The following is a 10,886-nucleotide window of genomic DNA, read 5'->3' as shown; positions in this document are numbered from 1 at the left end:
AACACTATACGTGCCCAGAGTGTACATTTCTCCATCACATCCTCTAGGAGTATTAGTTAACCCATTACAAGTAAAGGCAATAGCTTTCCTCAGGTGGACAATCAGGATGGCAGTCGGGTACACTAGAAAAAAGAAGGCAAATGTTTTGAATCAGCCTGAAACTCTGTCTGCACAAGGTGTAGAATTGACAGAACCTTATCCTAACACTGTCTCCATATTTACTTGGCAAACCAAAAACTTGAGGCCCAAATGTTTTTGCTCTACCCATGTGATTTACAACAGACAGCCTGGAGGCACCCCCAAAGTACTCTGGGAATCCATAAAGTTGGAGACTACAAAAGCTGGTGATAGCAGAAGAAATTTCTTCTACCCTGTTACCTCCAAGGCCGAGGTGTCTACGGCTGTGTGGGTAAAAGCATTACTCCACCCTTTTTAAAGATTTACTTGGGTGCACTCCTCTCAGACCCACCAAGAAACATGTGGAAAAAGGAGATCAGTGGGGGGAAATCACTTTTGAAATCCCATAAAGTCAGCCTTAAGAGGAAGGAATAGATAAGGTCAGGGGCCCAGCACTCAGTCTCCTGGTTGAAACCTCAGGCTGGAGGAGGAAGAGGAAACCAACAGTGTACTGATATCTCTCATTCAAGAAGCCTCCAGAGACTTCCCTAGTGGTCCAGTGACTAAGATTCTATGGTCCCAATGCAGGGGGCCTGGGTTTGATTCCTGACTGGAGAACTAGATCCCACATGAAGCAAATAAGTGTTCACATGCCATAACTAAAGATTCCACATGCCACAACTAAGACCTGGCACAGACAAATAAATATAAATAAATAAAATAAAAACAAATATTAAAAAAAAAAGAAACCTCAGGCTTCCCAGGTGGCTCAGTGGTAAAGAATTCACCTGTGAATGCAGGAGACCTGGGTTTGATCCTTGGTCCGGGAAGACCCTACGTGCACCACAACTACTGAGCCTGTGTTCTAGAGCCCAGGAGCTGCAACTACTGAGCCCATGTGCCACAACTACTGAAGTCTGTTCACCCTAGAGCCCGTGTTCTGCAACAAAAGAAGCCACCTCAATGAGAAGCTTGAGCACCACAACTACACAGTAGCCCCCACTCACAGCAACTAGAGAAATGTTCACGCAGCATCAAAGACCTAGAGCAGCCGAAAATAAATAAATAAATAATTTTAAAATAATAATAATAGTCCACTAAAGAAAAAAGAAACCTCCAAATCAAACTTTCAAAAACAATCATTGTCATTTTCAGTCCATTAATTCTTTATTGATGACATCTGTTGGGAAACTGGGTCTGAGACAAGAATGAGCAGGTTGGGTCCAAGACACTTTCCAAGCTGTCTACAGCATTATTTGTTTTGTCTTCCTCTCCTTGGGTCGTCTCATCTACCCCTCAGATTTGACTGCCAAACTCACCTTGATAATGTCTACAAATTTCTAGCTCAGTTCCCTACCCTAAACAGCAATGGATTCTCTCTTGTCCACTGACCATAGCTTTCTGGATATTTGACAAGAAACCTGAATTCTTAGAGCAAACCCAAACTCAACATCATTACTCTCAAATCTAAATAAGAGATTAGTGTCCAGACAACAAGCACCCAGTCGCCTAAGCCTCAAACAGAGATGGCACTTGGAATCTGTTCTCAACTATTGTCATATCCAATTGGTCACAAAATTTCATCAATTCTACCTCAAGTTCAGTTCAGTTCAGTCGCTCAGTCGTGTCCAACTCTTTGCGACCCCATGAATCACAGCACACCAGGCCTCCCTGGCCATCACCAACTCCCGGAGTTCACTCAAACTCACGTCCATCGAGTCGGTGATGCCATCCAGCCATCTCATTCTCTGTCGTCCCCATCTCCTCCTGCCCCCAATCCTTCCCAGCATCAGAGTCTTTTCCAGTGAGTCAACTCGTCTCATGAGGTGGCCAAAGTATTGGAGTTTCAGCTTTAGCATCAGTCCTTCCAATGAACACCCAGGATTGATCTCCTTTAGAATGGACTGGTTGGATCTCCTTGCAGTCCAAGGGACTCTCAAGAGTCTTCTCCAGCACCACAGTTCAAAAGCATCAATTCTTCGGTGATCAGCTTTCTTCACAGTCCAACTCTCACATCCACCTCAAGGGTATCTCTTAAATCCACTCCTTTCTCTATGTTAGATCTCACACTTTTCCTGAAAACTCCCAACTGTTCCCCCACTTCTAGCCTTGACGGATCCATCCCATACAGTGAATGCTGTTGGAGCCCCACCCAGGTCTCCTAAGACTGATACGCTCATCCCCAAGAGGATGCAGGTTTTGACTGACAGCAGCTCACACTCACACTCTTCTCTAGAAGACTATCAACAACTGATGGAGCCATCTTATCTGGAGACAGATGGGATACCATCCTCGCCTTGGGGGTAGCAGGACCACCTCTGAGTTGCAGTTCATTCCCCAGAGCTCCCCATGAAATCAAACTGAGTTCAGCTCCTCCCTGAAACCACATCTTTGATCAACTTCTTCCCCTGCCCCATCCCACTTCCCTCGCTCAAAGTATCTTCCCCTGAGAGCACCCCTTCAATAGATCACTTATACAAGAATCCCCATCTAAGGCTCTGTTTCTAAAGATTCTGACCTAAGATACCTTTCATACTGGAACAGAATAATTTATATTTAAAGGCATAGTAGCTCATGTAATTCCCTGGCATACTTTTTAATTTAGACTTCATTATGTATATATAATCCAAAGACCTTAGTGTCATATAAGCTCTTGGCTACTGCACTAGACAGTTTGCCCACCTGTCTGTCCCCTGTTCCAAATTCTCTTCTCCAACCAGCCTTCTGTTCTTACTCTCTACTAAAATACTCCACTTTCCCTCAAAACAACATTCTTTCATACCTCAATATAAGCTCATGTTCCTCCCTTTGCCTGAAATTTATTTCACCATCTATTCTAAGCTCTTGTTCATCATTTAAGATTCAGCTTAAACCTCACCACCTCCTTGAACTTTTCCTCAGCATTCCTACCCTTTCAGTTCGGTTCAGTCACTCAGTCATGTCCAACTCTTTGTGAACCCATGGACTGCAGCATGCCAGGCTTCCCTAACCAACACCAACTCTTGGAGCTTGCTCAAACTCATATCCATCACATCAGTGATGCCATCCAACCATCTTATCATCTGTCTTTCCCTTCTCCTCCTACCTTCAATATTTTGCAACAACAGGGTCTTTTCCAATGAGTCAGTTCTTCGTATCAGGTGGCCAAAGCTGGAACTTCAGCCTCAACATCAGTCTTTCCAATGAATATTCAGGGTTGACTTCCTTTAGGATTGACTGGTTTGATCTCCTTGCTGTCCAAGGGACTCTCAAGAGTCTTTTCCAACGTCACAGTTCAAAAGTATCAATCCTTCGGCATTCAGCTTTCTTTATAGACCAACTCTCACATCCATACCTGACTACTGGAAAAACCATAGCTTTGACTATATGGACCTTTGTCAGTAAAGTAATGTCTGCTTTCTTTTTCTAACTTATTTATTTTTTAATTGAAAAATAATTGCTTTATAGACTTTCCTGTTTTCTGTCAAATATCTCTGCTTTTTAATATGCTGTCTAGGTTGGTCATAACTTTTCTTCCAAGGAGCAAGCGTCTTTTAATTTCATGGCTGCAGTCACCATCTGCAGTGATTTGGGAGCCCAAGAAAAAAAAGTTTCTCACTATTTCCATTGTTTCCCCATCTATTTGCCATGAAGTGATGGAACCGGATGCCGTGGTCTTAGTTTTCTGAATGTTGAGTTTTAAGCAAGGTTTTTCACTCTCCTCTTTCACTTTCATCAAGAGGCTCTTTAGTTCTTCTTCACTTTCTACCATAAGAGTGATGTCATCTGCATATCTGAGGTTATTGATATTTCTCCCGGGAATCTTGATTCCAGCTTGTGCTTCATCCATTCCAGCATTTCACATGATGTACTCTGCATTTAAGTTAACTAAGCAAGGTGACAATATACAGCCTTGACGTACTCCTTTCGCAACTTGGAACCAGTCTATTGTTCCATGTCTGGTTCTAACTGTTGCTTCTTAACCTGCATACAGATTTCTCAGGAGGCAGGTCAGGTGATCTGGTATTCCCATCTCTTTGAGAATTTTCCACAGTTTGTTGTGATCCACACAGTCAAAGGCTTTGGCATAGTCAATAAGGCAGAAGTAGATGTCTTTCTGGAATTTTTTTGCTTTTTCTATGATCCAACAGATGTTGGCAATTTGATCTCTGGTTCCTCTGCCTTTTCTAAATCCAGCTTGAACATCTAGAAGTTCTCGGTTCATGTACTATTAAAGCCTAACTTGGAGAATTTTGAGCATTACTTTGCAAGCATGTGAGATGAGTGCAATTGTCCTACGCTCTTAGGCAGAGTCAGATGTCACATTCCTCATAGTCAAGTGATTTCATACACACGTCTTTATTTCATTTGCCCTGTTGTATTGTATTTTCCCCTTACCATCAAGATAATTCAGTGCACATCACTGTTAGCTTCATTAGGACAGGGACTGTGTCTCAGACATCTTTGCATTCCCAGTGCTTAGCACAGTGCCAACACATGGTAGGTGTTCAACAAATACTTGTTGAATACAAGTAGTCTTTGTTCTCTAGCCCTGGAAATGACCTTTCCTTTCGTTCCCATTGTTTCCAAAACAATGGTGTGGGCTCCTTGTTCTTCTTTATCCTGCTACCTACAAAGTCCAATCTTTACCATGGCTTCCTTCCCCATGTATTTCTGGGGATGGAGGGAAGGTTTGAAGGATATACTTCTCATATCCTGAGGGATATCACAGCCAGGGGTTATCTGGTTGTCACCTGTCACACAGATCTGAAATACTACTCTAGGCTTTTCTGAGAGTCATTGTTTGGCATGGTCGGCTTCTTCAGGCCACCTGAGAACACTCAGTACCAATTTTACTAAGTGAGGACACTGACTATCTTTTAATTCTCAACACATAGTCTTAGGCAAGCTATTTTGGTCAGCAGACAAAGTATCAAAGGGGAATTACAAAAACAAGGAAGACCCATAAAACCTTATGTGCGCCATCACTGCTCCAAAGTCCATGAAGTCTCAAACTGTCCTTTTCAAGCAGGATCTGCACTTTATCTTTGCATTACCACAGGCATGGTAAAATGTTAGAGTTCCCAGACCAAAAGAAAAAGAAAGAGAACAATCTTTGGGTCTTTCACAGTGTAAAACCTCTGGCTCTGAAAAACAGAAAACTGCTACTATCTTTGAAATAAAAAATTTCACTAACCATCAAGCTTTCACAAACATTGTATTCTAGGTTCAGAGTATTGCCCTAGTGAAAGGAATAAATCCATGAAAGAATAAACCAAAAGTATCTACACAATGTGATTAAGGTTTTAGGAAAGAGACACAAGAGAAGAAATCATTTAAACCTATAAAGAATGGGGAAACTCATTCCAGGAGAAAGAATACAGAGCATAGGTCAGAACCCAGCAAACAGAAACTTTATGACACTTTCTAGGAAAATTATGGAGGAATCCAAGTATCAGTTAGGAGCAGTCAGACTGGAAGGTTAAGTAAGACCCCTTCCAATACTGAAATCCACTCCACCTACAAGGGATGTGACTTGAATTAAAATGTGCATTTATTTTTTTTTTTTTTTACAATATTATATTGGTTGCTTTTGCCATACATTGACATAAATTCGCCCTGGGTTTACATAAGTTCCCCCTCCTGAACCCCCCTCCCACCTCCCTCCCTTTATCCTCCCTCTGGGTCATCCCCGCATGCCAGCCCCGAGCATCCTATAACATGCATCAACCCTGAACTAGTGATTCGTTTCACATATGACAACATACATGTTTCAATGCCATTCTCCCAAATCATCCCACCCTCACCCTCTCCCACAGAGTCCCAAAGACTGTTCTATACATCTGTGTCTCTTTTGCTGTCTCGTATACAGGGTTATCATTTGCATCTTTCTAAATTCCATATATATGCGTTAGTATATTGTATTGGTGTTTTTCTTTCTGGCTTACTTCACTCTGTATAATAGGCTCCAGTTTCATCCACCTCATTAGAACTGATTCAAATGCATTCTTTTTAATGGCTGAATAATACTCCATTGTGTATATGTACCAAAGCTTTCTTATCCATTCGTCTGCAGATGGACATCTAGGTTGCTTCCATGTCCTGGCTATTATAAACAGTGCTGCAATGAACATTGGAGTACACGTGTCTCTTTCAATTCTGGTTTCCTCGGTGTGTATGCCCAGGAGTGCGATTGCTGGATCATATGGCAGTTCTATTTACAGTTTTTTGAGGAATCTCCATACTGTTCTCCATAGTGGCTGTACTAGTTTGCATTCCCACCAACAGTGTAAGAGGGTTCCTTTCTCTCCACATCCTCTCCAGCATTTATTGCATGTGGACTTTTGGATAGCAGCCATTCTGACTGGTGTGAAATGGTATCTCATTGTGGTTTTGATTTGCATCTCTCTGATTATGAGGAATGTTGAGCATTTTTTCATGTGTTTGTTAGCCATCTTTCTGTCTTCTTTGGAGAAATGTCTGTTTAGTTCTTTGGCCCATTTTTTGATTGGGTCATTTATTTTTCTGGAATTGAGCTGCAGGAGCTGCTTGTATATTTTGGAGATTAATCCTTTATCAGTTGCTTCATTTGCTATTATTTTCTCCCATTCTGAAGGCTGTCTTTTCACCTTACTTATAGTTTCCTTTGCTGTGCTAAAATGTGCATTTAAAGTGATAAGCAATGGCAAACCTTTCAAGGTTTCTGCTTAGTCTCCTATCACTTTGTGGGTTGCTAACTTTTGGTAGGAATGGTTGCAGTGAACCATGTCATCAGATTACAAAAATGATGAAAGGAAAAAAAATGCCACAACATTAACAGTACCTGACTATTGATGATGAAATTATGATCAAATTGTTTTTGTTGTTTCATGTTTAGTGCTGCTTCTTTATACATTTCTGCATGATATCCCAAAAATTTTTGCAAGAAGCATTTACCATTTCAAGATAAATCTAAGTGAAACATTGCTATAGCATTCATAATTTTTAAAACAAACTCTAAGGAAAATCCTGAATAACAGTTAAATTAGAAGAAAGAGTCCTCATTGAGCAAACTTAGCCCTCTCTAATGGCACATTTATTAAGAAGGTAATTCAGCCCCTAAAAGCATTACCTCTCAAAAACTGCAGAGAATGGCAATGACCAAGTCAGTATTAAATACAAAAAGTTGTATCACCTATGCCCAAGCCACTTTATCTTGATGAGTATACAGAGGCATAAATATTCCTTTGTCCTCAGCAAGAAACAGACAAGCAGAATGGCATTAGAAGACTTACTTCTTCCTAGAAACACATTTTTCTAGGAGCTAAATCCTAGTGGCAAAGATCAAGTAACCTTACTTGTGGGCTAGTTACTTAGAGTACCTAAAAAAGAAATCATATTGGAGATTCCAAACAACCAAAGCCCACACTGGAGGAGGAATGAACAAGTTCAAAATGACATGCTTCTCAGAAAGAAAGTTTTCAAAAAAATAAGAAAGAAGGAAGCTAGAGTTAGAATATGCCCTGCTCCACAGGGTGAAAGAAATCCCTCAAGGACTTGGGAGTCATAATCAAGATTAATGCTGTACATACATGGAAAGCATGCGGCATCATTTGGAAGATGGAAGCATCAACATGAAATACCTGAATGAGCCTAAAGGTGAGAAAACAATGCCTGGAAAGGAGACGATAATGGAGGAGCCACGTGACCCTTCAAAGTGAACACATAGAGAAGGCAAAGGTCGATGGTGAGATGGGAAGAGCTGCCAGTGGGATGAACTGGATGAAGGATGAAGTCAGTGAGCACAGGGACAGAGGAAAGGGGCATCAAATGAAGAGGTCGCCGTACCATACACGACCTTTTCTGTAAAGTGACTTGGCCACTGGCCAATAATCCTTCAGGACAGAGAAGAAATTATCTGCCAGTTTTGAGCTTTGTGACTGCCATAATTCATAGCTAAGGTCCCAGCTTTTGACTAGGTGCTCCAAGATCAGTACACTTCAATATAGACACTGAAAGAAATTTTGAAATAAAATAAGTCAGTGGATTCAGAACACATGTCTGAGTCTTAAAGCAAAAAGGAGTAGCAAACATTCATGGAAACATTAGCTTAAGAAACACAGGTTAGTGATTCAAAGGGTTTTCTAGGTCAAAGGAGGGGTCATACTAGGACTTTGGGCTTAGTCACTATAGAACTAATTGCCCTGTCCTGGATGTCCAAACTGACGGCAAATCTATGAAAAAATTTGTTAAGGGAATCTCAATAATACAGAGAGAACTGAAAAAGAAGTGTGCAAATAGAATGGAGAAAGCAAAGAGAGAACTCATACATTTTTTTATTACCCGCAGGTAAGAGAAAAAGAGGCTGAATGAGCCCTGGAATGCTAAGAAAAGCTGGACTTCACCAAATATGAAACAAAGTCCACACTGCAGCTACATAGAGGCTCATAAGACAAATAAAAGTTTTCTTTTCTTTTATTTGACTTTATATCCTAAAATGACATAATCTATTCCACTTATAGATTATTGTATCTATTATTATAATAAATTCCACTTTAGTTCCACTAAAGTGATTCATTCTAGATCACACATGAAATAACATATGCAAAAGAAGTTACATAACAATATACATTGAGAAAGTAGGAATAATGCCTGGTCCATAACTGGTATTCAATAGATAACTTGTAGTCATTCTCTTGGAGCTTCCTAGGTGGCACTAGTAAGGAACCTTCCTGCCAGTTCAGGAGATGTAAAGAGATACAGGTTCCATCCCTGGGTTGGGAAGATCCCCTGGAGGAAGGCACAGCAAACCACTCCATTATTCTTACCTGGAGAATCCCTTGGACAGAGGAGCCTAGCAGGCTATAATTCATAGGGTCACAAAGAGTTAGACATGAATGAAGTGACTTAGCACCCACACACACATTCACTTATTTATTCATTTGTTTAATATTTATTGACTGTATACTATATGCAAGGCACTATTCTAGACATGGAGGATTCAGCATTAAAAAAAAAAAGACAAGGGCCTCATGAAGCTTCCATTCCAGTGGAGGTGACTGGTAAATACACAAATAATACATGTAACAAAGGCAGAGCATAATGAGTGCTATGAAGAAAAAGAATATTAAGGACACAGAGAACACCTAGGAGTCTCTTTGGGGCTTCTCTGGTGGTTCAGATGACAAAGAATCTGCCAGCAATGTGGGAGATCCAGGTTCAATCCCTGAGTCAGGAAGATCACCTCGAGAAGGGAATGGCTACCCACTGCAGTATTCTTGCTTGGAGAATTCCATGGACAGAGGAGCCTGGTGGGCTACAGTCCATGGGGTCACAAAGAGTCAGACACAACTGAGCAACTAACACTTTCACTCTTTTCAGAGGTCTCTTTAGATAGGGCAATTGGGTAGGTCTCTCTGGGGAGATGGCATTCATCCAGAGACCTGGATGAAGTGAGGAAATATAAGGAAGCATCATGCAGAAAGAGGGCAAATGCAAGGTCTTGAGTAAAGGACCAGTAGGAGATGAGTGAGGTTGGATCACAGTGAGGGAGGAAAGAAGGATGGGAAACCAGCAGGAGAGAGAGGTAAGTGCCAGGTGAGTGCCAAAGTCATTTCAAATGTGGGAGGAAGCCATATGAGGGTCCTAAGCAGGAAAGCCACATGATCTGATTTCTATATTAAAATAACCACTTTGACAGGTTTGTAGAGAGTGAACTGTGGAGGGTGTGACAGAAAGAGTAGAAGCAGGGAGAAAGCTGGATCAAGGAATGCGAGGAGGCCTTGCAGATGCAGCTGCCTGGAGTCTCGCCCGCTGCCAAACCATGGTCAACCCCACCTGCTCTTGGACATTGCCAACAAGCCCTTGGGTCACTTCTTTCTCAGGCTGTTTGCAGACAAAGTTCCAAAGACATCAGAAAACTTCTGAACTCTGAGCACTGGGGAGAAAAGATTTGACATAAAGTTTCCTGCTCTCACAGAATAATTCCAAGATTTATGTATGTGCAGGGTGGTGACTTCACAAACCATAATGGCTCTGATAGCTAGTCCATCTACGGAAAGAAATTTGATGACAAGAATTTCATACTGTAGCACACAGGTCCTAGCATCTTGTCCATGACCAATGCTGGTGCCAACACAAATGGTTCCCAGTTTTTCATCTACAGTCTGCTAAGGCTGAGTGTTTGGATGGCAAGCATGTGGTCTTTGGCAAGGTGAAAGAGGGCATGGATACTGTAGAAGCCACAGAGTGCTGCAGTCCAAGAATGGCAAGACCAGCAAGAAGATCAAAATTGCTGACCATGGACAAATCTAATAAATCTGACTTGTATTTAACCACCAGACCATTCCCTCTGTAGCTCAAAAGAGCATCCCATCATCCACATCTTCTTGAAATAACTTCTATAATTTTTGTGCTCCCACTGCTATTCTTTGGGTTCCATATATTCCTTATCCCCCTCCAAGTTTACCTGGATTGCAAAGTTAAGTTTATGAAATAAAAACTAAAAAAGTTATGAAATAAAAACTAAACAAAAAAGGAATGAGAAGAAAATGATAGCTCAGGAGATGAAATAGAAGGCATTTTCCATTTCTCCAAAGAGAGGGTCCCCAAAAAGTATTTTCACCAACTTGAATATACAATTTCAAGAATGTGAATTTCTACTTAAAGAAAGCTAGTGTTTTAATTTCATTCACATATATATTTAAATTATATCTACAGAATCAATCTAAAAATACCAATTTATCAATCAAGTATTTCTTCTTTACCAATCTTATGTACATGAAATAATTTTGATAAAACTCAACACAAGC

At 41.0% G+C, this 10,886-nt stretch overlaps 1 pseudogene; it reads left to right on the top strand.

The window, feature by feature from the left end:
• Positions 1-9,637: 9,637 nt before the first annotated feature.
• LOC129562830 (peptidyl-prolyl cis-trans isomerase A-like) lies at positions 9,638-10,389 on the top strand (annotated as a pseudogene).
• The last annotated feature ends 497 nt before the right edge of the window (positions 10,390-10,886 follow it).

Source organism: Moschus berezovskii, chromosome 9 (assembly GCF_049115385.1).
Source record: "Moschus berezovskii isolate FMDL1 chromosome 9, NW_MosBer_1.0, whole genome shotgun sequence".
Lineage (NCBI taxonomy): Eukaryota > Metazoa > Chordata > Mammalia > Artiodactyla > Moschidae > Moschus > Moschus berezovskii.
The sequence above is the reverse complement of the archived record's forward strand: the minus strand, read 5'-3'. Positions and strand labels throughout refer to the sequence as shown.